The 26,611-nt window shown below is 38.2% G+C and overlaps 1 protein-coding gene across 1 annotated transcript in view; it reads right to left on the bottom strand.

Moving 5' to 3' along the window:
• The window catches only part of LOC123765805 (uncharacterized), a 76,757-nt gene extending 56,570 nt beyond the window's left edge, over positions 1–20,187 (bottom strand). The window contains exon 1 of the mRNA XM_069305566.1: positions 20,172–20,187. The gene's annotated coding sequence lies outside the window, so the exon portion shown is untranslated. The remainder of the gene's footprint in view (positions 1–20,171) is intronic.
• Between the last annotated feature and the right edge of the window lie 6,424 nt (positions 20,188–26,611).

Below are 26,611 nucleotides of genomic sequence, written 5' to 3'. Positions count from 1 at the left end.
CAAGAAGACCTGGACAAAATAAGTACATGGAGCGCTACTTGGTAAATGGAATTTAATGTTAATAAATGCCATGTTATGGAATGTGGAATAGGAGAACATAGACCCCACACAACCTATATATTATGTGAGAAATCTTTAAAGAATTCTGATAAAGAAAGAGATCTAGGGGTGGTTGTAGATAGAAAACTATCACCTGAGGATCACATAAAAAATATTGTGCGATGGGCCTATGCCACGCTTTCTAACTTCAGAATTGCTTTTAAATACATGGATGGCGATATACTAAAGAAATTGTTCACAACTTTTGTTAGGCCAAAGCTAGAATATGCAGCAGTTGTGTGGTGCCCATATCTTAAGGAGCACATCAACAAACTGGAAAAGGTGCAAAGACATGCTACTAAGTGGCTCCCAGAACTGAAGGGCAAGAGCTACGAGGAGAGGTTAGAGGCATTAAATTTGCCAAAACTAGAAGACAAAAGAAAAAGAGGTGATATGATCACTACATACAAAATAGTAACAGGAATTGATAAAATCGATAGGGAAGATTTCCTGAGACTTGGAACTTTAAGAACAAGAGATCATAGATATAAACTAGCTAAACACAGATGCCGAAGAAATATAAGAAAATTCACTTTCGCAAACAGAGTGGTAGACGGTTGGAACAAGTTAGGGGAGAAGGTGGTGGAGGCCAAGACCGTCAGTAGTTTCAAAGCGTTATATGACAAAGAGTGTTGGGAAGACGGGACACCATGAGCGTAGCTCTCATCCTGTAACTACACTTAGGTAATTACATACAATATTTATTTTTTAGTTTCCCGTGATCAGAGACTTTATTTTAACATTAGAAGAGAAAAAAAATTTTGCCAAGAATTTATTTCCTGCACACAGGGGGTATCCATATTTGGAGCCCGAGCAACACAGTGACTAATAAGGATACAAAGTATGCTCTCGGACGCAAGTTCGAATCCTCGTCACAGCCCTTGTGGATTTGTTCATACAAAGGCTAGTAGAACATTAGAAAACTTCAAGAAATATTCAATTAAAGATGCAATTTACAACTAGGCCATAGAATGGAGCGAGTTGAAGGTCACCACATTAAAGAATGCATGGAATAAAATTCTGAGTCCGGTACCTGGTTAGAATGAAGACAAAGCTTACTATGATTTTGAGGGCTTTGATAATGCGATTTTTGAGACATTCAGAGATGCAGGTGAGGAAGATTTGCAACTTTCTGATGTGAATGAGTGGTTAGATAATGATACTGATGATCCAGGTTATGGTGAATTAACTGATAATGAGATTATCCAGTGTGTTACTGGTAATAATGATGAGGATGTGACAGAGGAAGATGATAGTGTGTTATCTATTCCATATGCTGCATCATTGCAAAAGGTTAATGATCTGCTTGATTTGGTTATTGTAACTGATAATGAAGAGCTGACAGATTATTACCTGCACCTAAAGGACATGAAAGATATTATAATGAAGCTCACGACAAAGAAACAAACTAAGATTCCAAAGTTTTTGGTACGATTTCACAGTAGGCCTACAGGACCAGCACCCAGCAATAGCAAAGACTCACCTTCCGAGGATACCCAGGCAACTGGACTAGCACCCAGCACTAGCACTAGTCTTGAGTACTGCTCAGTACTCACTTCCCCCTTCAGAGCAGGAGAGATTGCTGAAATAGAGGGAATACAGAGAACATATACGGCACGCATAGACGCAATAAAGCACCTAAATTATTGGGATCATCTCAAAGCCCTCCAAATGTACTCACTAGAAAGAAGACGAGAGAGATATCAAATAATATACACCTGGAAGATACTGGAGGGCCAAGTACCAAATCTACACAGTAAAATAACAACGTACTGGAGTGAACGATATGGAAGAAAATGTAGAATAGAACCAGTGAAGAGCAGAGGTGCCATAGGCACAATCAGAGAACACTGTATAAATATCAGAGGTCCGCGGTTGTTCAACGTCCTCCCAGCAAGCATAAGAAATATTGCCGGAACAACCGTGGACATTTTCAAGAGGAAACTAGATTTATTCCTCCAAGGAGTGCCGGGCCAACCGGGCTGTGGTGGGTATGTGGGCCTGCGGGCCGCTCCAAGCAACAGCCTGGTGGACCAAACTCTCACAAGTCAAGCCTGGCCTCGGGCCGGGCTTGGGGAGTAGAAGAACTCCCAGAACCCCATCAACCAGGTATCAACCAGGTAGCAAGGACACACCTGTTGAGGATGCCCAGGCAACTGGACCAGCACCCAGCACTAGCCATAACTTACCTGGGAGTACCAATTGAGCTGTACAGTACAGTTCTAATGACATTAAATGTACAAAGTGTAGTTTAAGTGATATGCATGTACTGCAGTAGTGTGATTCTAGTGGTCTGTACTTTATGTACAGACTGTAGTGTATAATGTACATTTGTTAGAAAAGTTACTGTTCTTTAAACAATTTATATTCATATGTGTGGCACTCTCAGGATATTAAGGCTTACAAAGTTTGCACTACAAAACTCAACTGGTACGGTAAGTACAGTACTGTATCGTGCAATATCAATTTATTTCATTACAATACAAATTCTTTGTTATTTAATTTTTCAAAAGGCAAATGTGTACTGGCATATGTATTATTAATTTTTTTTTTTTTGGGGGGGAAGGGGGATGCTGGGGCCGGATTGATGGAATGAATTCCACACTGGAATGAATCTGCTACGCCCCAATATAGTTCGTTCAAGCGAGGACACACTATATTACTCATAATCCGGACCAATTATTCATCCGGACCAAAGAGCCAAAGCTCAACCCCCGCAAGCACAATTAGGTGAGTATATAATTTCTACATTTACTGTCTACATTTAATGTCATTTAATTTCATACATTTCTTTGATAAAGTGTTTACTCGTGTCCTTTATGATCTTGGTTATTTGTAAGTTTTTTTATTTATTTATATACAAGAAGGTACATTGGGTTTGTGAGAATACATAGCATGGTATTTACAATCTTGTAAAGCCACTAGTACGCGCAGCGTTTTGGGCAGGTCCTTAATCTAACAGATAATTTTAAGTAGGCAAATTCTAGCGGAATTAATAAAATGATAACAGATACATTGCAAGAAAGAAAAAAAATGAGATGAGAGAGATTAGTAGGAAATATTAAAGCACATTGGTATATTAAAGTTCAGATTGATTGCATTGACAGCTTGATTGGTAATTTAAACGAAGATTAATAGGCACCATACAGCAAATTGAAAGCACATATAAGAAGACAGCAATGATCACAATGGTAAAGTTGTTTGGACTGGGTACATGAAGATTGGGAGATTGGGTAGCACTAGACGCAGTGCAATTTTAAAGCAACAAGGTAGAAAACTATGAAGATGAAATTGGGTACATTTTAGTTTTCTTTTTGAATGACGCAAAAGTTGGACAGCTTTTCAATTCATTAGGGAGTGAGTTAGATAGACTAGGTCCCTTAATTTGCAAAGATTGTTTGCACAGATTAAGTTTGACTCTGGGGATATCAAAGAGATATTTATTTCTGTTGTGGTGATAATGGGTCCTATTACATCTGTCCAGGGAGAGTTTCAGAACATGATTTGCATTTAAGAACAGGGTTTTGTAAATGTAGTTGACACAAGAGAATGTGTGGAGTGAGATTATGTTTAGCATGTTTAGGGAGTTAAACAAGGGGGCCGAGTGTTGTCTGAAAGCAGAATTTTTTATTATTCTGATAGCAGATTTTTGCTGGGTGATGATGGACTTGAGGTGGTTTGCAGTGGTTGAACCCCATGCATAGATACCATAATTAAGATAGGGATAGATTAGTGAATAATATACTGTAGTGAGATGAGAGCAGAGTTAGATACATAGTATCTGATTTTGGAGAGTATACCAACTGTTTTAGAGACTTTCTTAGTTATGTGTTGTATGTAGGTGCTGAAGACGAGTCTCTTATCTAGGAATAGGCCAAGAAAATTTCCATCATTTTTATTACTAATGATAACATTGTCTATCTGAAGCTGAATTGCATTTGTTGATTTGCTTCCAAATAAGATGTAGTAGGTCTTTTCTATGTTAAGTGTTAGTTTGTTGGTTGAAATCCATAAGTGGACTTTTTTTTTAGTTCATTATTAACAGCATTATTTAGTGTGTGTGTTTTGGGGTTAGAGTTGATGAGGGTAGTATAATCAGCAAACAATGTAGGTTTCAGAATGTTGGTGACATCAGGCAGATCATTAATGTATATAAGAGATAGGAGAGATCCCAAGATGCTGCCCAGTGGCACTCCAATGGTTATTGGTAGAGTAAAAGAGGTTATATCATTGATGGCTACACATTGGTGTCTATCACTAAGATAGGATTGGATCTAGTGCAGGGCATGACCTCGGATTCCATAATGATGCAGGTTACATTAGAGGTAGTTGTGATTAACAGTATCAAAGGCCTTTCTCTGGTCAATGAAAAGTCCAATCGGAAACTCATTTTTGTCAAGGGCTGAGTAAATTATATCAAGGAGACTAATAATTGCGTCGTTAGTACTCTTTTGGGAGCAGAAGCCAAACTGGCAGGGGCCGAATATGTCGAATTTTACGAGGTAGGAGTACAGCTGTTTGTAGATAATTTTTTCAAATATTTTTGATAGTACAGGTAGGTTTGATATGAACAAATTTGAAATGAATTTGTTTGTTTGTTTCATTTTAAGTTTGAAATGAACAAATCCACAAGAGCCATGACGAGGGTTCAAATCTACGTCCGAGAGTGTGTAATGAAGTAAGGGCGAAGAGGTAGAACAGCTTATTGACAGAGCTCAGGTGCATGGGGGAATTGTGTAAAAACCTAGTTTGTGTCTCGGAGAGACTGCTGGATCCGTGGTAAGTCAAGTTGACTTCTCGGTTGCAATTCTTATCCATGTCGATTAACCACCATGCTGCGCCGAGTTTACTGTGAAATTCCCCGTGCGCATGAAATAAAGTGTTCACTAAAAAAACTTTTTTCTTCGTAAAATGATAAATTTCCTTCCCTGAACATGTCTATGTAAAAATAAATACCAAATTCCACTTACTTTGGCTCTGGAGACGTGGACAAGGTGCGTTGTGATGCCATCAGGGGCTGGTCGCCCATGCATGACACGACCAGACACGGTCGCACGGGCCATTCAAGCACCAGATGTGGGCACAAAGTATATTTTCAATTATCCGTTTAATGTATTTCCAATGCGGTTTTATTTGTTTGTTTTTTATCGTATATGAAGCATATTTGTATCCTTTACAATATGTATACAGTAGAACGTTCATAATGTTCCATGAAACTGTGATACATGTGTCAGCAATGTGTCCACAATAAATGTTTATTGTCGCAATATTACTTGTTAAAAATTCACTAAAATTACAATATGTACAGTTTCACACACTACACAGTAACACACTGTATTACACACTCAGTACTTCGGAAGTGAGTAATAATCAACGAAGTAGACCAGGGTACACAGTGCGACTTCGCTTTCATTGCACCAGGTACAGATAGAATTTCGCTTCCTGTTTCTTTGTTCTGTGTGTACACCCTTGGCATTAGTACCTGTAGGTGGTTTGTAGCCAAGCTTGTAAAACATAAGGTAGTCTTGCGAAGATTACAGGGAAAGATCAATTTGTAAGGTAGTCGTGAAAAGATCGCCTTGTAAGGTCCCACACAGGAAGAAATTCAGCCAGCCTCAATGAATGTCCGTCAGTAAAGAAGAGATTCAGCTATTCTTGAAAATATCTATGGAAAACACCACCATGGAAGCCGCTAACACTGCTCATCTATGCTATTTGTATCAGATGCATCATCACTGAACGCAGAAAAAGATTCATCTATGTATCATCTAAATAAATTGGAGAGAGCATAGGTGGGCAAGGGTGGCGCTCAGAGCTACAACTGGATACGCTCGCTGTATTGTCCTCATAGGTGCTGGATCACTTGCATCTGACCTTTGTGTTAGGTTCTTATTGCACCTAGCTTCACCAATATTATGACCCTTATATTCTTCAAACATTAAGGTTTGAATTTCACCGACAAAGCGCGATCTTTCAACTCCGCATCGGACAGGTGTTTGGGAGCCAGAGGCATGTGCGCCACTCATAGTTGTTTACTCAGTACTAACCCAGCCAGCAGCCCTAGGGCATAAGGGGAATTTTTTTCAAGATGGCTACCTCTCACTGGAGGTCCTAAGAGTCCATTTCTTACACAACCAACCTCGCACAAATTTAGAATGGGTATGAAAAAATCAAACCGAGTATTCTCGGTTGGCGCAGTTAAGTGGTTAAGGAGCGTCTGGGATCTTCTCGGATGTAGGTTCGAACCCTCGTCACGGCCCTTGTGGATTTATTCATTTATTACTCTTATGTTCTTTGTACACACAATCTTTTGAATAAATAATAATAATATTATTATTATTATTATTTACACACAGAAAATCACACTAACGTGATATACATCAATGAGAAAATTTACTCAGGCTGTGAGGAGATGCGAACCTGCAATGTTTGCGTCACCTCACAGCCCCAGTAGATTGTTCATTGATGTATATCACCTTAGTGCGATTTTCAGTGTCATATCTGAAGTTGGTTGTACAGTGTTCAACTACAACACTTTACCCCTTCACCTGAGTGCTTGGGGGGTCTTGCATTAAACTTGGACTGGCTTCAAGTCTTCCTGTGATATAAGGATATCACAGACTTCCTGTGACATCAGTAGAAATCTGATTGTAAGACTTTTAGGAAGTCAGTGGTGGTACAGTGGTAGCTGGCAATGCCTTGGTCGTGGGTTTGCGACACCACACAGTCCCAATGGATTTTCTCATTATTATTCTTATTATCTTTATGCCCGAAACGCTTTGCGTAATAGTGGCTTTAGGCATTGTATGTACTAGCCCTATCTATAAATCCATCACTCTTTGTAAAATCTCTTGTATGTATGTACCTTACCTAAATAAACATTTGATTTGATTTGATTATTATTATTATTATTCGATAGGCCAATGTCCACACCCCAAACAATTCCATAGGCCTATTTCCACACCCCAACAATTGCATGTTGAGGTGTAAGACAATGGTGGAGCAGAAAGTACTCCAGTACTTACGGAGGATGATGAGAGTGCGAGGAACAAGGTGGTCAGGTGGAGCCAGTGACTCCTTCCTTCAACAGTTTTGTCTCTCCCTCGTGGTATATCCTCAATGTCTTCAGTGGTGTGGCCTCACCACACACTTACACTGCCATAAGTGTCCTGAGAGTACTGTGGGAGGGACAATTTGGCGGGTATTGTGGACACAGGTCTTTAAGACAGGCGAACTTCACGAGTCTTGGACACGTCTATATAGCAACCTTTGTTGTGATGACGTCACTCGCTCGCTCGCTTACTCGCCACGTCGCTCTTCCCAGTTTCTTTGGTTACTGATCTTTGCCGACGTTAAGTTTACATCATATTACCCGAGAGCCACTAGTACTAGTGACCTCGACGAGGACAGGAAGCTGGCAGCTTGTCAAAGGTTCCATCCATTTGCCCAGATAATCTTTTCTATCTGTATTTTAAAACCCAATAGAGTTTGGGCGTTTACCTTACCTACTTTTCGGCGAATAGGCGGTTCCACGGGTTTGCAACATACAGGTGAAAGAGCATCTTCTGTTTTCTGTCCTACATTGAGGCTTGTTGAGCTCGAACCCGAGAATCTGACCTTTTGAAGAAAGTGTCCAGATCGACATCGTCCAAATTGTTTAGTATTTGAAAGGTTTCGATGAGCTCCGCCCTGTCATGCTGGTTTGCAGTGTTATATATTTATTTATTTATTTATTTATTTATTTATATATACAAAAAGGTACATTGGGATTGTGAGGATACATAGCATAGTAATTACATTCTTGTAAAGCCACTAGTACGCGCAGCGTTTCGGGCAGGTTCTTAATCTAAGACAGTTTTAAGTAGGTAAATACTAGCAACATTTGTAAAAATGATAACAGATTCATAGCAAGAAAAAAAAAATAAGATGAGAAAAATTTGTAGGTATATTAAGGCACATAGGTAGCTCAGATTGATTACAATGACAGCTTGAATGGTAGTTAACAAAAATTAGTAGGCACAATACAGTATATAGCTTGCACAAAAGCACATAAAAAGAAGACAGCAATGAACACAATGATAGAGTTGTTTGGATTAAGTACATAAAGATTGGGAGATTGGGTAACACTAGAAACAGAGCAAATTTAAAGCTCAGTGTATGAAACTACGAAGATGAAATTAGGTACTTTTTGTTTTTGTTTTTAAATGGGGCAAAAGTTTGACAGCTTTTAAATAATAATAATAATAAATATGTTTATTCAGGTAAGGTACATACATACAAGTGATGTTACATTAATGGATTGATATATAGATAGAGCTAGTACATACAATGCCTAAAGCCACTATTACGCAATGCGTTTCGGGCAAGAAAAACATTAATATCTAGAACTTAATACTAATTGAGCATAAAGAACAAAAAGTGTTGAGAACAAATACAAATAAAGATAAAAAAAAGGGGGAGAACATGACTGAAAAAGCAGCACAAATACAATAGGTTGACAGTGTTGAATAAAAAAAAAAAAATAAAAATAACAGACATGGGTTGACAATAGAGGAGTGAGGTAGGTTACAGGGAATTTATTAGGTAGTGTTTAGTTTTTATCTTAAACTGGTTGAGAGAGGTACAGTCTTTAACATGGTTGGGAAGGTCATTCCACATTCTGGGTCCCTTGATTTGTAGAGCATTTCTAGTTTGATTAAGTCGTACTCTAGGAATATCAAAACTGTATTTATTTCTGGTGTGGTGCTCATGGGTTCTGTTACAACCTTCAATGAAGCTTTTGAGGTCAGGATTGGCATTACAGTTCAGCGTTTTATATATGTATAATACACAAGAGAGAATGTGCAGTGACTTAATATCTAACATATTCAGAGATTTGAGTAAGGGTACCGAGTGATGTCTGGGGCCAGAGTGGGATATTTTCAATTCATTAGGGAGTGAGTTCCATAGACTGGGTCCCTTTATTTGCATAGTGTTTACACAGATTAAGTTTGACCCTGGGGATATCAAAGACATATTTATTTCTGGTGTGGTGATAATGGGTCCTATTACATCTGTCCAGGGAGAGTTTCAGAGCAGGATTTGCATTTAAGAACAGGGTTTTGTAAATGTAGTTGACACAAGTGAATGTGTGGAGGGAGTTAATATTTAGCATGTTAAGGGATTTAAACAAGGGAGCTGAGTGTTGTCTGAAAGCAGAGTTTGTTATAATTCTGATAGCAGATTTTTGCTGGTTGATGATGGGCTTAAGGTGGTTTGCAGTGGCTGACCCCCATGCACAGATACCATAATTCAGATAGGGATAGATTAGTGCATAATATAATGAGAGGAGAGCAGAGTTAGGAACATAATATCTGATTTTAGAGAGTATACCAACTGTTTTAGAGACTTTCTTAGTTATGTGTTGAATGTGGGTGCTGAAGTTGAGTCTCTTGTCTAGGAATAGGCCAAGAAATTTTCCATCATTTTTATTACTAATGTTAATGTTGTCTATCTGTAGCTGAATTGCATTCGATGATTTGCTTCCAAATAAGATGTAGTAAGTCTTTTCTATGTTTAGTGTTAGTTTGTTAGTTGACATCCATAAGTAGACTTTTTAAAATTTATTATTCACAACACTGTTTAGTGTATGTGGGTTGGAGTCTGAATAGATGAGGGTAGTATCATCAGCAAACAGTATAGGTTTAAGAATATTAGAGACATTAGGCAGATCATTGATATATATAAGAAATAGAAGAGGTCCTAAGATGCTGCCCTGTGGCACTCCAACGGTTATTGGTAGAGTGGAAGAGGTTGTATCATTGATGGTTACATATTGGTGTCTGTCACTAAGATAGGATCGGATATAGTCCAGAGCAAGGCCTCTGATTCCATAATGATGGAGTTTACGTAAGAGGTAATTGTGATTAACGGTATCAAAGATTTTTCTTAGGTCAATGAAGAGTCCAATCAGAAATTCATTTTTGTCAAGGGCTGAGTAGATTACGTCAAGGAGATTAATGATTGCATCATTGGTGCTCTTGTGGGACCGGAAGCCAAACTGGCAGGGGCTGAGTATGTCGAATTTTACGAGGTAGGAATAGAGCTGTTTGTAGATAATTTTTTCAAATATTTTTGATAGAATTGGTAGGTTTGATGTTGGTCTATAATTGTTTATGTCCGCCGAATTACCTCCTTTATGAACTGGTGTTACTCCTGCTTTTTTAAGGATATCAGGGAAGGTATGACACTCTATGGATTTGTTGAGCAAAAGAGCTATGGGTGGCGCAAGAGCATGGGAAGCGCTCTTGTATACAATGGACGGAATTTCACTGGTGTTCCCTGCCTCGGTTTTTAGTGAGTGTATGATGGACATAACATCTGTCGGGCTGACTGGTGAAAGGAGAAGAGAGGTTTGGATAGCTGCCTGAGAGATATGTGTTAATATGTATTCACCTAATTGTGCTTGCGGGGGTTGAGCTTTGGCTCTTTGGTCCCGCCTCTCAACTGTCAATCAACTGGTGTACAGATTCCTGAGCCTACTGGGGTCTATCATATCTACATATGAAACTGTGTATGGAGTCAGCCATACACAGTTTCACAGCCATACATGTGTCTGAGTCTGTGGGATTTTTCTGGCAAGATTAACACCAACCGATGAAAAGAAGCTATTAAATTCATTTGCCATTTCTATATCAGATGACAGTGTACCTGAGAGTACTTGTAAGCAATCTACCTAATTTTTTCTTTTTTTGCTCAATTTGTTTTTGTATTGTATAGTCTTGTTTATATCTTTGTTTTGTACATCTATATCTTTTGTTTTGTATAGTCCATGTTTATATGTTTTTTCTTTGATTTCATTTATTACCTAGGGTGCCTAGCCTCCCATACTCCTTTACTCCATTGTACTCCTGTAAGCCCCTTGTAAGCTACCTCATTTTTTTCTTTTGTTGTTCATTTTGTGTTTGTTTTGTATAGTATTGTTTATATATTTTTCCCCTTTTTATAGCTTAATTCTACTTTGTAATTTGATTTTCTTGCCTTGTTTTCCTGCAACCAGCTTTCTTATGCAGACAAGTATAGACCCAGAACTAAACCTCTTATCCACTATCTATGACAATCATCACTTTAATGATCAAAATTGCAGGTATTATACAGCACATGATGTAAACAATGTATTAACTCATAATCACAATATCTCTGTAATCAACTTGAACGTTAGATCCCTGGGTAAACACTTCGATGATGTTAGTGCCTTGATTGAAACTATTGACAACAAATTCTCTTTTATTATACTTACTGAAACATGGTTGAAAGAGGATACTACTCAACTCTTTAACATGCCTAACTACTCGGCAATTCACAACTGTCGTCAACTTCAGAGAGGTGGTGGTACTGCTCTTTACTACCACCAAGAACTAACATGCTTAAAAATAATTAGAACTAGAGACTGCTGTGGGGAGTATATCTTCGCCAGCTTCAGAGTCAAGGGTGCCGAGTCTGTCCTGTCTGTGGGTGCAGTCTATAGAATTCCTAACACTGATGTGTCCGAATTCAACTCAAACCTTAGAAATCTAATACTCGATAACAGACTGAACAAAAACCATCTAATTATCACGGGGACTTTAATATTGACCTCTGCGAGCCTGAACACCCTACTGCTGTTAGCGTCCTCAACTGTATGAATTCCTGCTTCCTCATACCTTTAATCACTAGACCTACTAGAATCACTGATAGTAGTGCCACGACTCTAGATCACATCTGGAGCAACATAACCTCTCCGCTTACTTCAGGTATAATCACCGATAGCACTACAAACCATTACCCCACATTTCTCTCTAGACTCTAGATCACATCTGGACCAACATAACCTCTCCGCTTACTTCAGGTATAATCACCGATAGCACTACAAACCATTACCCCACATTTCTCTTAACTAACATTAGCAAACCACCTCTAGAGTCAAAAGAGTTAAGTTTTAGGCTGCACAATGAAACTGCTATAAACAATTTTATAACTGCTGCTGATAATGTCAACTGGGAGTCCGAGTTAGCTAACATAGGGGACATCAACCTAGCAGTGCAATCTTTTCTTCAAAAAACTCTCAGACTTTATAACACCCACTGTCCTATGCTTACAAAACAAGTCACAACCAAAAGGCTTAACAATCCCTGTCTTACAAAGAGAATACTTAAATCCATTAATAAAAAACATGACTTTGAGAAGAAGTATAGGTTAGGAATTGTCTCCAAAGAATTCTCAAATAATTACTCATTATTGCTATCTAAGGTAATTAGACGAGCCAAAACTAAATACTACGAAGATAAATTTTCCCAAATAAAGAGCAACATTAAAAAAACTTGGAGCACAATTTCACAAATATTGGGATCAAAGAAGACTTTAAATAACAAACCAACACTCCTGTCCAATAACGATGGTCAGCTTTTAGCCTCAGATTCTGCCATTGAGTTCAATAGGTTCTTCTCTTCCATTGGGTCATCCCTTGCAAATGATATTCCATCTTCCAGTACTGATGTTAAGGACTATCTTACAGGTAACTATCCACAGTCTCTGTACCTAAAGCCTATTAATTCCACTGACGTAAATGAGATAATCCTTTCCCTTAAAACCAAGTCTAGTGCCCTTGAGGAGATACCAACTTTAATTTACAAAAAAGCCTCCAGATCTTTAGCCCCTGCTATTGCATTGCTCTTCAACAAGTCACTTGAACTCCAAACCTTTCCAGACATTCTAAAAAAAAGCAAGAGTAACCCCTGTCCACAAATGTGGTAATCTCACAGATGTTAACAACTACAGACCTATATCAATCCTGCCAAACTTGTCAAAAAATTTTGAAAAACTAATCTATAAGAAGCTTTACTCTTATCTAGCCAAACACAATATACTTAGCTCTTGCCAATAATCCAGTGACTGGATTAATCTTCGTGTTTAGATAGGAGCTGCCTCGTATGGGCCAATAAGCCTTCTGCAGCCTCTATGTTTCACCTCACATTTATCCCTTATGTATCCCCCCATGTTTTCACCTTTATTGTATTATCACCTTACCCAGTGCGGGTATAAAATCAACTAGTATTGTAAGATCTGTTTACTTGAGAATGAACCATGGAGGTTCGAAACGTTGTGCAAATTATATAAATAAGTGTAATACACTCTATAGTAAATCACTTCTTTTCTTCACCTCAAAAGTACGAAAATGAGTTTTGGAGAACTCCTATTTCAATTAAGCCCTGATGCTAAGAAAATAGTTAGAGGGATAGAAGCCCTAAACCAGAAAATAATAAACACAGAATATGCGGTCATATTCAATGAAATATATATATATATATATATATATATATATATATATATATATATATATATATATATATATATATATATATATATATATATATATTTATATATATATATATATATATATATATATATATATATATATATATATATATATATATATATATATATATATATATATATATATATATTGAGCGCCGCAGTGTCGCAATCCAGAGGGGGAATGCTCGCTGCATCCTCGGTTCCTGCCCGGCGTCGGAGGAGTTCGAGGAAATCTACAGCCTCTAGGAAGCGAACTTTTTTTTGTATCCTCTTAATGTTAATTTTTTGTATAAAATCAGATATGTAATTGTATAACCTTGCATAATAAAGTGTACACCATAAAATAGGGGGGTGGTAGGAGAAGCGAACACTCTTACATATTCAGAGTTATATGGCAATTTTTTCCCTGAATGCTCTGTGTTCCCTTCTCTGAGGCTGTGGGTCCCTATAATTGCACCAGAGGTGGTACCCACCTATATATGTATATATATATATATATATATATATATATATATATATATATATATATATATATATATATATAAATATATATATATATATATATATATATATATATATATATATATATATATATATATATATATATATATATGCAATTGACGATCACTAAACACTGATCATTTGTATGCGGAAAAACCACAAAGAAATGGGAAAGAGAGGTGAACGTTTTGGCCTGTTAAAGACAACTAACACAACACCTATACCCCCTATTAGACTATTTTACAGGAACTTCTTTTCCACAGCTCATAAAACGGAGGAAAGGGTCCTGAAAGATATTGTTAATAGAAACGTTATCCCTACAGACAAAAATCAGAGGATACAACTGACAATTTACTATAAAACCAGAAAAACGGCCAGCCTACTCATGAGAAACTCTCCAGACATAAAGCAGAACGCTTTAAAAGAGACCAACGTCGTCTATGCCTTCAAATGCCCACTTGGGGACTGTAAGCTCCAAAAAACCCAGTATATAGGCAAGACAACAACATCTCTTTCTAGGCGTTTAACGATGCATAAGCAACAGGGCTCCATTAAGGAACATATAATCTCTTCCCACAACCAAACCATCGCCAGAGAAATCCTAGTAAACAACACAGAAATCATCGATAGATACAGCGATAGCAGACGGCTAGACGTTTGTGAGGCACTGCACATTAAGAAGTCAACACCAGCAATCAACAGCCAATTAATGCACAACTATATTCTACCCACCTCAAGACTCCGCTCCAATATAGAAGCATCAAGAAATATGGACCAATAGGCTTTCCACAATCACTTCCATTTCAATACCCAGTGTTTCGTGTTCTGTCTTGTGTTGATGAAATTAATACCCTATTAAATACCACCTCACCCCATCCACCTCACTCAAAAGTAGATATAAACAAATCGGAGATATGTAAGTTCTATTCAGTTGTGTATGTGTAAAGTCTTTGAAAATGTAATAAGTTTTACGAAACGCGCTCAAGTGTCGCGTCAGACTATAAATAAAAATGAATTTTGGAGAATTGATTTTTGAATTACCTCCAACAGTGAAAAGAAATGTACGAAAGATTGAGAAAATTCGTGTTAGAATTATTAATCTTACTTTTTCGGTCATATTTAATAATATATATATATATATATATATATATATATATATATATATATATATATATATATATATATATATATATATATATATATATATATATATATATATATATTTATATATATATATATATATATATATATATATATATATATATATATATATATATATATATATATATATATTAGTATATTTTGGTAGCAGTCTTTCCTGTAGACATATATTATTAAATATGACCGAAAAAGTAAGATTAATAATTCTAACACGAATTTTCTCAATCTTTCGTACATTTCTTTTCACTGTTGGAGGTAAATAAAAAATCAATTCTCCAAAATTCATTTTTATTTCTAGTCTGACTCGACACGAGCGCGTTTCGTAAAACTTATTACATTTTCAAAGACTTTAGTTTACAAATACACAACAGTTGTGTATATGCGAACGATATATATATATATATATATATATATATATATATATATATATATATATATATATATATATATATATATATATATATATATATATATATATATATATATATATATATATATATTATTAAATATGACCGAAAAAGTAAGATTAATAATTCTAACACGAATTTTCTCAATCTTTCGTACATTACGCTTCACTGTTGGAGGTAAATCAAAAATCACTTCTCCAAAATTCATTTTTATTTCTAGTCTGACGCGACACGGGCGCGTTTCGTAAAACTTATTACATTTTCAAAGACAGGGTAAGGCAGGGTAGGGTAAGGCAGGTCCTAGTCAATAACGGCTTCTCCAATGGTTTCATCGAAGACATCATAAGAAGGAAAGTGAAAAGCCATGCAACCTCCGAAGAGACAACTAACACAACACCTATACCCCCTATTAGACTATTTTACAGGAACTTCTTTTCCACAGCTCATAAAACGGAGGAAAGGGTCCTGAAAGATATTGTTAATAGAAACGTTATCCCTACAGACAAAAATCAGAGGATACAACTGACGATTTACTATAAAACCAGAAAAACGGCCAGCCTACTCATGAGAAACTCTCCAGACACAAAACAGAACGCTTTAAAAGAGACTAACGTCGTCTATGCCTTCAAATGCCCACTTGGGGACTGTAAGCTCCAAAAAACCCAGTATATAGGCAAGACAACAACATCTCTTTCTAGGCGTTTAACGATGCATAAGCAACAGGGCTCCATTAAGGAACATATAATCTCTTCCCATAACCAAACCATCGCCAGAGAAATCCTAGTAAACAACACAGAAATCATCGATAGATACAGCGATAGCAGGCGGCTTGACGTTTGCGAGGCACTACACATCAAGAAGTCAACACCAGCAATCAACAGCCAATTATTGCACAACTATATTCTACCCACCTCAAGACTCCGCTCCAATATAGAAGCATCAAGAAATATGGAGCAATAGGCTTTCTACAAACGCTTCTATTCAATACCCATTGTTTCTGTTCTGTCTTGTGTTGATACTTTTAATACCCTATTAATATCCCCTAGTGTTCTGTCTTGTGTTAATGCCACATCACCCTTCCCACCTCACTCAAATGTAGATATAAAATCAGGGAAACGCATGTTCTAATCAGTTGTGTATTTGTGAAGTCTTTGAAAATGTAATAAGTTTTACGAAACGCGCCCGTGTCGCGTCAGACTAGAAATAAAAATGAATTTTGGAGAAGTGATTTTTGATTTACCTCCAACAGTGAAGCATAATGTACGAAAGATTGAGAAAATTCGTGTTAGAATTATTAATCTTACTTTTTCGGTCATATTTAATAATATATGTCTACAGGAAAGACTGCTACCAAAATATACTAATATATATATATATATATATATATATATATATATATATATATATATATATATATATATATATATATATATATATATATATATATATATATATATATATATATATGCAACAATGATCACAAAAACACTGATCCAAGTATGCAGAATAACCACATGTGAAAAATAGAAAATGCTTAACGCGTTTTCGGCTAATTCGCCTTCATCAGAGCAAAGTAGAATGAAGATAAGATTGCTGATCAGACCTTTATATCCGCCTGGCCAGATCACCTGACCAACAATAAGTGGAGGAAAGGAATTATAAGAAAGAAAGAATTCTCAATCAAATTAATTCGCTGGTTCTGTCAATTAAATTCACAATTGAGAACGAAGTGAATGGTGTTCTGCCTTTTTTAGACGTCATGATTCATAGAATTGGTAGGAGTTTCAAATTCAATGTGTATAGGAAACCTACCAATGTGTGCTCGTATGTACATTTCTATTCAAATCATGTTCAGGTCAAGCGGGCAGTTTTTTCTGGTATGTTTCTCAAAGCACTAAGAGTTTGCAGTCCGGAATTTTTCGATGAAGAAATAACAAATATATTTGAAATTGGGAAGAAGTTAAAATACCCAAAATCAATCTTGGATCTTGCGTTTGGTCAAGCAAAAAGAACTTTTTTCAAACAGACTACTAAGTCTAAACCAGAACTGAAAAATTCGTTGGTATTACCATATTCTGAGGGTCTAGTAAATCTTGCCCCAGCCCTGAAGAACCTTAATATTAATCTAGTGTTCAAAAATGATAGTACAGTTAAGTCCATGTTAATTAAGAACTCGCCCTCGTCTGTAGCAGGTTGTGTGTATTCCATCCCTTGTAATGAGTGTGCATGTGTTTACATCGGCCAGACAGGTAAATCTCTTTCCTCGCGTTTAAAACAGCATTCATATGCTATTCGTACAGCCCAGCAATCCAGTGCATTGTATTTACATTCCAGTTTATGTAATCATTCTATCGACTTCACAGGGGCAAAATGTATTGTTAAAAGTAAGGATTTTGTTGAACGAAACGTGATCGAGTCTGCTCTGATCAAACATTGTAACAACAGCCTTAATGTGAGCCCCGGTATGCATAAGTTGGATCCCTATTTAAGCCTCAATATAGCACGTCAAAACAATATAGCAATCATTTAACACGTATGGCACTTGGAGATATTAATAGGAGCTGCCTCGTATGGGCCAATAGGCCTTCTGCAGTTACCTTCCTTCTTATAATTCCTTTCTTCCACTTATTTTTGGTGGTCAGGTGATCTGCCCAGGCGGATATAAAGGTCTGATCAGCAATCTTATCTTCATTCTACTTTGCTCTGATGAAGGCGAATTAGCCGAAAACGCGTTAAGCATTTTCTATTTTTCACATGTGGTTATTTTGCATACTTGGATCAGTATTTTTGTGATCATTGTTGCATATATATATATATATATATATATATATATATATATATATATATATATATATATATATATATATATATATATATATATATATATATGCAAACAAGCCTGAATGGTCCCCAGGACTATATGCGACTGAAAACTCACACCCCAGAAGTGACTCGAACCCATACTCCCAGGAGCAACGCAACTGGTAACTATAGGGCGCATTAATCCGCTTGACCATCATGGCCGGACAAAAGGAAGTGATAGCCAAGGCTATTTGAACCACTTCCCCGCCGGCAACTCGGATGGTAATCTTGGGCATAGCATTTCACCAAATCACCTCATTCTTTGGGGCACACGTGAGGAACACAAATGCGAACAAGCCTGAATGGTCCCCAGGACTATATGCGACTGAAAACTCACACCCCAGAAGTGACCCGAACCCATACTCCCAGGAGCAACGCAACTGGTAACTACAGGGTGCCTTAATCCGCTTGACCATCATGGCCGGACAAATAGCCTTGGCTATCACTTCCTTTTGTCCGGCCGTGATGGTCAAGCGGATTAAGGCGCCCTGTAGTTACCAGTTGCGTTGCTCCTGGGAGTATGGGTTCGAGTCACTTCTGGGGTGTGAGTTTTCAGTCGCATATAGTCCTGGGGACCATTCAGGCTTGTTAGCATTTGTGTTCCTCACGTGTTCCCCAAAGAATGAGGTGATTTGGTGAAATGCTATGCCCAAGATTACCATCTGAGTTGCCGGCGGGGAAGTGGTTCAAATAGCCTTGGCTATCACTTCCTTTTGTCCGGCCGTGATGGTCAAGCGGATTAAGGCGCCCTGTAGTTACCAGTTGCGTTGCTCCTGGGAGTATGGGTTCGAGTCACTTCTGGGGTGTGAGTTTTCAGTCGCATATAGTCCTGGGGACCATTCAGGCTTGTTCGCATTTGTGTTCCTCACGTGTGCCCCAAAGAATGAGGTGATTTGGTGAAATGCTATGCCCAAGATTACCATCCGAGTTGCCGGTAGGGAAGTGGTTCAAATAGCCTTGGCTATCACTTCCTTTTGTCCGGCCGTGATGGTCAAGCGGATTAAGGCGCCCTGTAGTTACCAGTTGCGTTGCTCCTGGGAGTATGGGTTCGAGTCACTTCTGGGGTGTGAGTTTTCAGTCGCATATAGTCCTGGGGACCATTCAGGCTTGTTCGCATTTGTGTTCCTCACGTGTGCCCCAAAGAATGAGGTGATTTGGTGAAATGCTATGCCCAAGATTACCATCCGAGTTGCCGGCGGGGAAGTGGTTCAAATAGCCTTGGCTATCACTTCCTTTTGTCCGGCCGTGATGGTCAAGCGGATTAAGGCACCCTGTAGTTACCAGTTGCGTTGCTCCTGGGAGTATGGGTTCGAGTCACTTCTGGGGTGTGAGTTTTCAGTCATATATATATATATATATATATATATATATGCAACAATGATCACAAAAACACTGATCCAAGTATATATATATATATACATATATATATATATATATATATATATATATATATATATATATATATATATATATCAATATATATATATATATATATATATATATATATATATATATATATATATATATATATATATATATATATATATATATATATATATATATATATATATATATATATATATATATATTAACGCCTACACATACACTTTGATAAGCCACTGAGGCAGGGGCGGCCAGCGGTAATTTGCCTGCCCTAATAAATATTTCAAGACGTAGCGGACTTATGAGATCAAATTATTATCTCGGCCACAATAATTACTGCTCTGCAACACCTACGTGCACTGTTAAGAGCCTAGAACAACTTATTATAAGGCAAATATTGTATTAGAGAGGAGCGTCAGTACTCACCTCTACATGTGGGACGGGAAGCAGTCGTGTGAGGCTCAACTGCGCATGCGTCGCCTCCCGCTGCATGTACGATAACTTCAGCCAGTGTGTTCACTAACCCTCAAAGAGATATTCCATACAACGTTATCATGGCTCTTTAAATAAGCCTATTATATCCTAATGTGGCCTAGCCTAACCTAATCTAACACACTTTAAGCTACCTTACCCAAGTATAACGCAACAATAATAAATAAAGTCTGCGTGACGTCATATTTATGACACTGGGGAACTCTTATGAGACTCAAGTTTAATCGTTTTCTTTTCAGTTAAGTTTAATATTTAGTCTATTATTATTATTATTATTATTATTATTATTATTATTATTATTATTATTTAGATTTAATTTATTTAATTTATCCTGCCATTATTATTACGAAGTGTAAGTATAAGACAACTAGACAGCGGATGTTTTCAGATAAGAAGATAAGATACGGGTCCAGGATGCACAGTCGGGTTCGTTCTCAATGCACAATCGAGAATTTCGGGTTCGAATCCCAGGCGGGACAGAAGTGGTTGGGTTCATTTCCTATCACTTAATGCACCTGTTCACCTAGTAGTGAGTAGGCATTCAGGAGGTAGTCGGCTTGTTATGGGGTTGTATCCTGGGCGGGGTCAGTAATTCCTCCCTGGGGTTCAATTAGTTTAGGACTGAATGAGTTAGGATATATATCCACTTTCCTGGGTAATTAGATTAATTAGTTTATATATTTATATATATACAAGAAGGTATATTGGGGTTATGAGAGTACATAGCATTGATGTGTTTACGTTCTTGTAAAGCCACTAACACGCATAGCATTACGGGCAGGTCTTTAATCTAACGGATAATTTTAAGTAGGTAATTTCTAGCAAAATTTAATAAAATTTAACAGCTTCATTGTAAGAAAATTTGACAAAATAGGTAATTTAAAGTAACATTTGAGGATTATAAACAGTGCTAGGTACTTTGTATCATAATTTGAGGATTATTTCAAGGTATAATGTAATAAAATATGCGTTCAATATGACAATCATGATATAAGATAATAACAATGATTACAATGGTAAAGTTGTATGGCTTAGGTACATATATTGGGGGACTGAGTAGCACAAGATACAGTGAGAGTTTAAACCACCAGGTAGGAAACTATGAAGATGAAATTAGGTGCTTTTTGGTTTTGTTTTTGAATAAGGCAAAAGTTGGACAGCTTTTCAATTCATTGAGGAGTGAGTGCTATTAACAATGTCTCTATATTTACATAGAGTGTTTACACAGAATAAGTTTGACGGGATTTCAAAGAGATATTTATTTCTGGTGTGGTGATAATGGGTCCTATTACATGTGTCCAGTAAGAGTTTCAGACCAGGGTTAGCATTTAGGAACGGGGTTTTGTAAATGTAGTTGACACAAAAGAATGTGTGGAGTGAGTTTATGTTTAGCTTGTTTAGGGAGTTAAACATTAATCCATAATCCATAAGTTAATCCATAAGTGGACTTTTTTAATTCATTATTTACAAAATTATTTAGTATGTGGGGGTTGGGGTCTGAGTAGATGAGGGTAATATCGTCAGCAAATAATATAGGTTTAAGAATGTTAGGGACATTATAGCACTGATACACATTGTTACCCATAACCTGTGTATTCTTAGTGATACTTTTAACTGTTTTACTGATGTATGGTGTACACTGATAGATCTATGAACTGATAGATCCAGTTATCTCATGGATTAGTTGGTTGAGTAATCATTAATTGATTTGGGTATATATTTCACATTTTGATGGAGTTGGTTACCTTGTAGAACCAATATACATAATCAGATTTCGTTCTTCTTCTATAGACCTCAGGTGAGTGCAGCATATTAGAAAGTTCAGCTTTGAAATTTCATGTGTTGCCGAGATCTACTCAATGCCTTCACGCCGAAAACTGTGCTAATAGACAAAACTCTCTCACTTATGGTAGGTAATTTTAACTCTGCTCTCATATTAACTATTCTCGTGGACTTTGGAGCCCCAAATATGAGACGCATAGCTTCATTTTGCAAGGTTTCAAGATATTTCAGCTCTTTGTCAGTATACAGTGTGAGATGTAGAACATTGTAGTCAATCACAGAGCGTATAAATGATACATAAAACATTCTAGCAAGTCTCACGTTAAGTCCATGATTGACACCAACAAGGACCCGCAAGGGCTTTAATCTCTCCCAAAGTCTCCTCTTGAGAGAAGAAAGGTACCCAGGGTCGTTAATGGGGACACCAAGGTATCTGTAAGACTCGCAGTTCTCGAGTGCTCGCCCATCTATATGATAATTGGCTGGTGGAATACCACATGGAATGAGGGCACGAGTTTTCTGTACAGAGATAAGGAGGCCACATTCCTCAGCTCTAGTCGCAAAAGCAGATAATTCATTTATTATGCACCCCATACCCATCTTGTGGGCGGTAGTGGAAAGGGTTACAGAGGCACAAAATGGGCTCAGGGACTGAACCCCACAACTCATTTAGCTAAGCAAGTTACAATCTTGATGAGCTAGTTACCAAATTCAGTATAAGTCGTCACATCATCAATGGGTTCGAGATCGACCACAAGTACAGTTTCTAAATTAAGCAACTGACATATGTGGAGAGCTAGTGTCACAATTGATATGTTTGTCCTGCACACCGCCCCCCATCCAGTGGGCAGCGGTGGATAGGTTACAATCACTTAGTTACTACCTACAGTTAGCAAACTGGAGATATTTGGCTAAAATTTCTGGAAGCAGATAATTTTGAATTAAATATTTACACATCGCTGGAACATTGGTTATAGAATTGTCTCTAAATTCACGTATCTTTTCGCACTCCATCACATAGTGACGGAGGGTGTGCGAATAATTTTGTTGACACAGTTTACATTTGGTCAGGTCTACATCAGCAGATAATGAGAATTCCCAGAGATATTTGTAACCGAGTCTAAGCCGAGCAGTGGTAACATCTAGAAGTCTGCTGATTTTATTGGATGAACCATAGATGTGTGGCTCCTCTTGCATGTTAGTATGATGATAGATGGAATTACTGGTGTCAATTTCACTTTCCCTCAGATCTACAAGATCTTGTTGAAGTTCTCGGTGTACTGCTGCTCTCAGATTGCTCATTGACAATCCAAGGTTACACTCAACGGCTCCTTTAAAGGCAGATTCTTTGGCTAACTTATCAGCTCTATCATGCATTCGGAGGCCAACATGAGATGGAGACCACATGAAATGGACTCTGTTACCATCCTTAATAATTTTGTTGTATTTGTGCCTAGCTTCGGACACGAGCATGTTACAGTTATGTCTTAAAGAGTTTGGAGCAATTAAGGATGTTAAAGAGTCACTTAATTACAATTAATGTATCAAGTTTGGAGACTTGTACACATTTCAGTGCAAGGAGCAAGGCAAATAGTTCGGTCTGAAGGGTAGAGGCCCAGTTGTTTATACGGACTCCCCACTCAAAATATAAACTATCGCCCATTGTTAGGACAACTGCACTTCCAGCTGCACCCGTGGGGCGGTGTAGGGAACCATCGGTGTATATGATTTGAGAGAGAAAGAGAATGCTCTGTGGACAGAGCATCAATATGGCTTAAGGCGTTGAGCTTTGCCTCAAGACGAAGCTTGGGCTCATCTCTAATTTGCTTCTTGGGTGGAAAGGGAGGGATTAAAACTGGAAAGGGTGTAACCTTCCACGGTGCAGGAAAGTGCCGTTGTTGTTTCTCTTGGTACAAATCATGAACCCCATACATTCTGAGTTGAGTTCCAGTTTTAATTATCCACTTGCAACAATGTTGAGTAGGCTGTGATGGGAAATAGCAATGTGGGTCACCATCGCAGACGAGACAACGTTCGAAATCAACCTTGCAAAGTGTGTGGTGGCGGTCCTCTGTGCAGATGCTGGACTTGGTGACGCGTTCCTGGCATATATTGGTGATGGTGTGTGCTGATAACACTTGAAGCACTGCTTGTGGTCGTAATGCCGTTCTTTCTTCATCTACGCAGGTGGGATCTTGACACCAAAATACGTGAGCTCTTGTAAGGCGGCGAGGTCCGCTGTAGTTACCGAGATGAAGGTCAGTTGCTCCCTGGTCGGGCTGCTCCCAGCGGGGCGGATGGTAGTGAAAGTGGTCGGTTTCATTAAGGAGTTTTCGGGTTTGAAGCTTGCGATAACGTCTTCGGGTCTGTGGTCGATGGTCCATGTGCTGGCTCCTCTGGTGAAGACCGTTCTTTCAGCAAGGAAGCGTCGAGAGAATGTAAGGCTGATATGTGGTCGTGCAGAATGGTACAGGGGAATTTAATTCCAGGTGATCGATGTTATCCTCCTGGGAGCAGAAGAGAGCAACTCCCATTCCCTCCTGGCGAATGTCGACGGGTGTGACGTTGGTGGCAGTGGAGAGTGCTTGCAGTAGTTCACTCTTGGTGAACGTATGGGCCTCTGGCTGGCCCACTAAGTGTTGCTTGTTTCTGTTTTACTTGGGCGGAGTATGAGTATTTATTACTCGTATGGTCGCTTCAGTAAGATTTTGCCATAAGTGTTTAACAACTTCTTCTGCTCTGTTGAATCTAAGTTGAAATCTTAATGGGTTTGTAACTGTGCACTGTGTTAGATAAAGTTCCAGCGGTCTGTTGTGGTTGTAACTGTGCACTGTGTTAGATAATGTTCCAGTGGTCTGTCGGGCATTTCTCCACAGTGCTGACATTTCCTCTCATCTTCCGGAACCTGTAAGGCTATTTCCCAAGCACATGGGTATCCAAGCCTGATGCGATGTAAGTGTATTTCTGTTGTTCTACTGTTCCCTTTCATCAAACTAAGTGGTTCGTAGTTGGTTGAATTCTTGTACCAACCCGCAGATCCTGATGTTGCAACTGCTGTGTTGTGGTCACTGTACATCTCTGTTTCTAATTACTTTCTTAATCTGTGATAGACTCTGTGGTATGTAAATGTCTACATTTCTCCTCTTAGTTGCAAGTTTTGCAGCTTCGTCTGCAATGTCATTTCCTATTATTCCCGCATGACTTGGCACCCAGTTGATAAGTACCCGACGGCCTTGTCGTTTGAGTGTTTGCATTAATGATATGACATTTGTGATCAGATGTATGTTATCACATATGTGTTCTTGTTGCAAGGTTTCAATGGCGGTTCTGGAATCTGTATGTATGATAACGTGTTGTCGGTGTTCAGCAAGAGCATGTTCCAAAGCCTTTTGAATGGCTAGCATCTCTGTTTGTAAAGTCGAACACCCATTTGAGAGTCTCCAACTATTTACAGAGTTTCCTGCTTTAACTGCTACTCCGGTTTCTTGTCCCTGCTGGTCTACTGATCCATCTGTGAAGTAAGTGAAGCTGTCGGATGCCATGTTTGCTTCTATATGCATCTGTGCAATGTTACGTAGCAGATGAGGATTTGTCTGGTTCTTCTTTCCTTCAAGAGCCATAATCTTAAAGTCTGCTGGCAGAGATTCCCAAGGCGCTTGTATAACAAAGTCTGCATGTATTTCGTCGACACCCTTCTCAGTGACTGTGTTTGTTATATCGAATGTATTGATGGTGTTTATCGCACAATGGGTCCACCTGTTGCTATTGGAGGCTCTTCTGTCCAGAGTTAGTGCTCCAGTGATTATATCTTTAAGGGAACTGATTCTAGGTCTAGTCAATATCTTGGTCAGCATGCACGCAGCAATCCCTTTTACCCTTATTTCAATCGACGTTAGCTTGGTTTCTAGTCTTAGGTTCAGTATTTTAGTCCATCTGGGAGCTCCTGTTATGATTCGCAATGCATTGTTTTAAATAACCTCAACGTTTGCCCACTGACCAGGAGAAAGAGTGAGTAAGGCAGGCGCTGCATAATCAACTAGGGAACGAACGGCGTGTATGCAAAACATTCTTAACACTTTGTGTCCCGCTCCTAGACGGGGCCCTGTGATTGCTCTCATTATATTTAGTAGCGATTTTCCTTTCTCCTTTAGATATTGAATTTGCTTGTTGAATGTCATTTTAAAATCTATCCACACTCCGAGATATTGATATTGTGTAACCCATTGAAGGTTAATGTCCTGAATGCGTAGGTGCCTGTCTGGAGTGTTGCCGCCTAGTCTCATCGCCTTCTGTGCCTTCTGTGCAGACTTCTGTGCAGATATTTTTAGCCCTAAAACGCTTCATTCAGATATTACTTTATCTAACGCCTCTTGTGCTTTATTTAGAAGTGAAGGACCTGTAATGACTAATGCTATATCATCAGCATAGCTTAGCAATTTAGCCCCTTCTGTAAATGTCATGGTAACAAGGTTTTCCATAAGGATGTTAAAAAGACTAGGACTGAGGACTCTTCCTTGTGGAGTCCCATTCTCATGCAAGTGGCAGTCCGACACTTGTCCTTGCAACTTTACTCTGGCATACCTGTGACTTAG

The sequence above is a fragment of the Procambarus clarkii genome, chromosome 55 (assembly GCF_040958095.1).
Source record: "Procambarus clarkii isolate CNS0578487 chromosome 55, FALCON_Pclarkii_2.0, whole genome shotgun sequence".
Lineage (NCBI taxonomy): Eukaryota > Metazoa > Arthropoda > Malacostraca > Decapoda > Cambaridae > Procambarus > Procambarus clarkii.
Note: the sequence above shows the minus strand (reverse complement) of the source record. Positions and strands in the feature narration are given on the sequence as shown.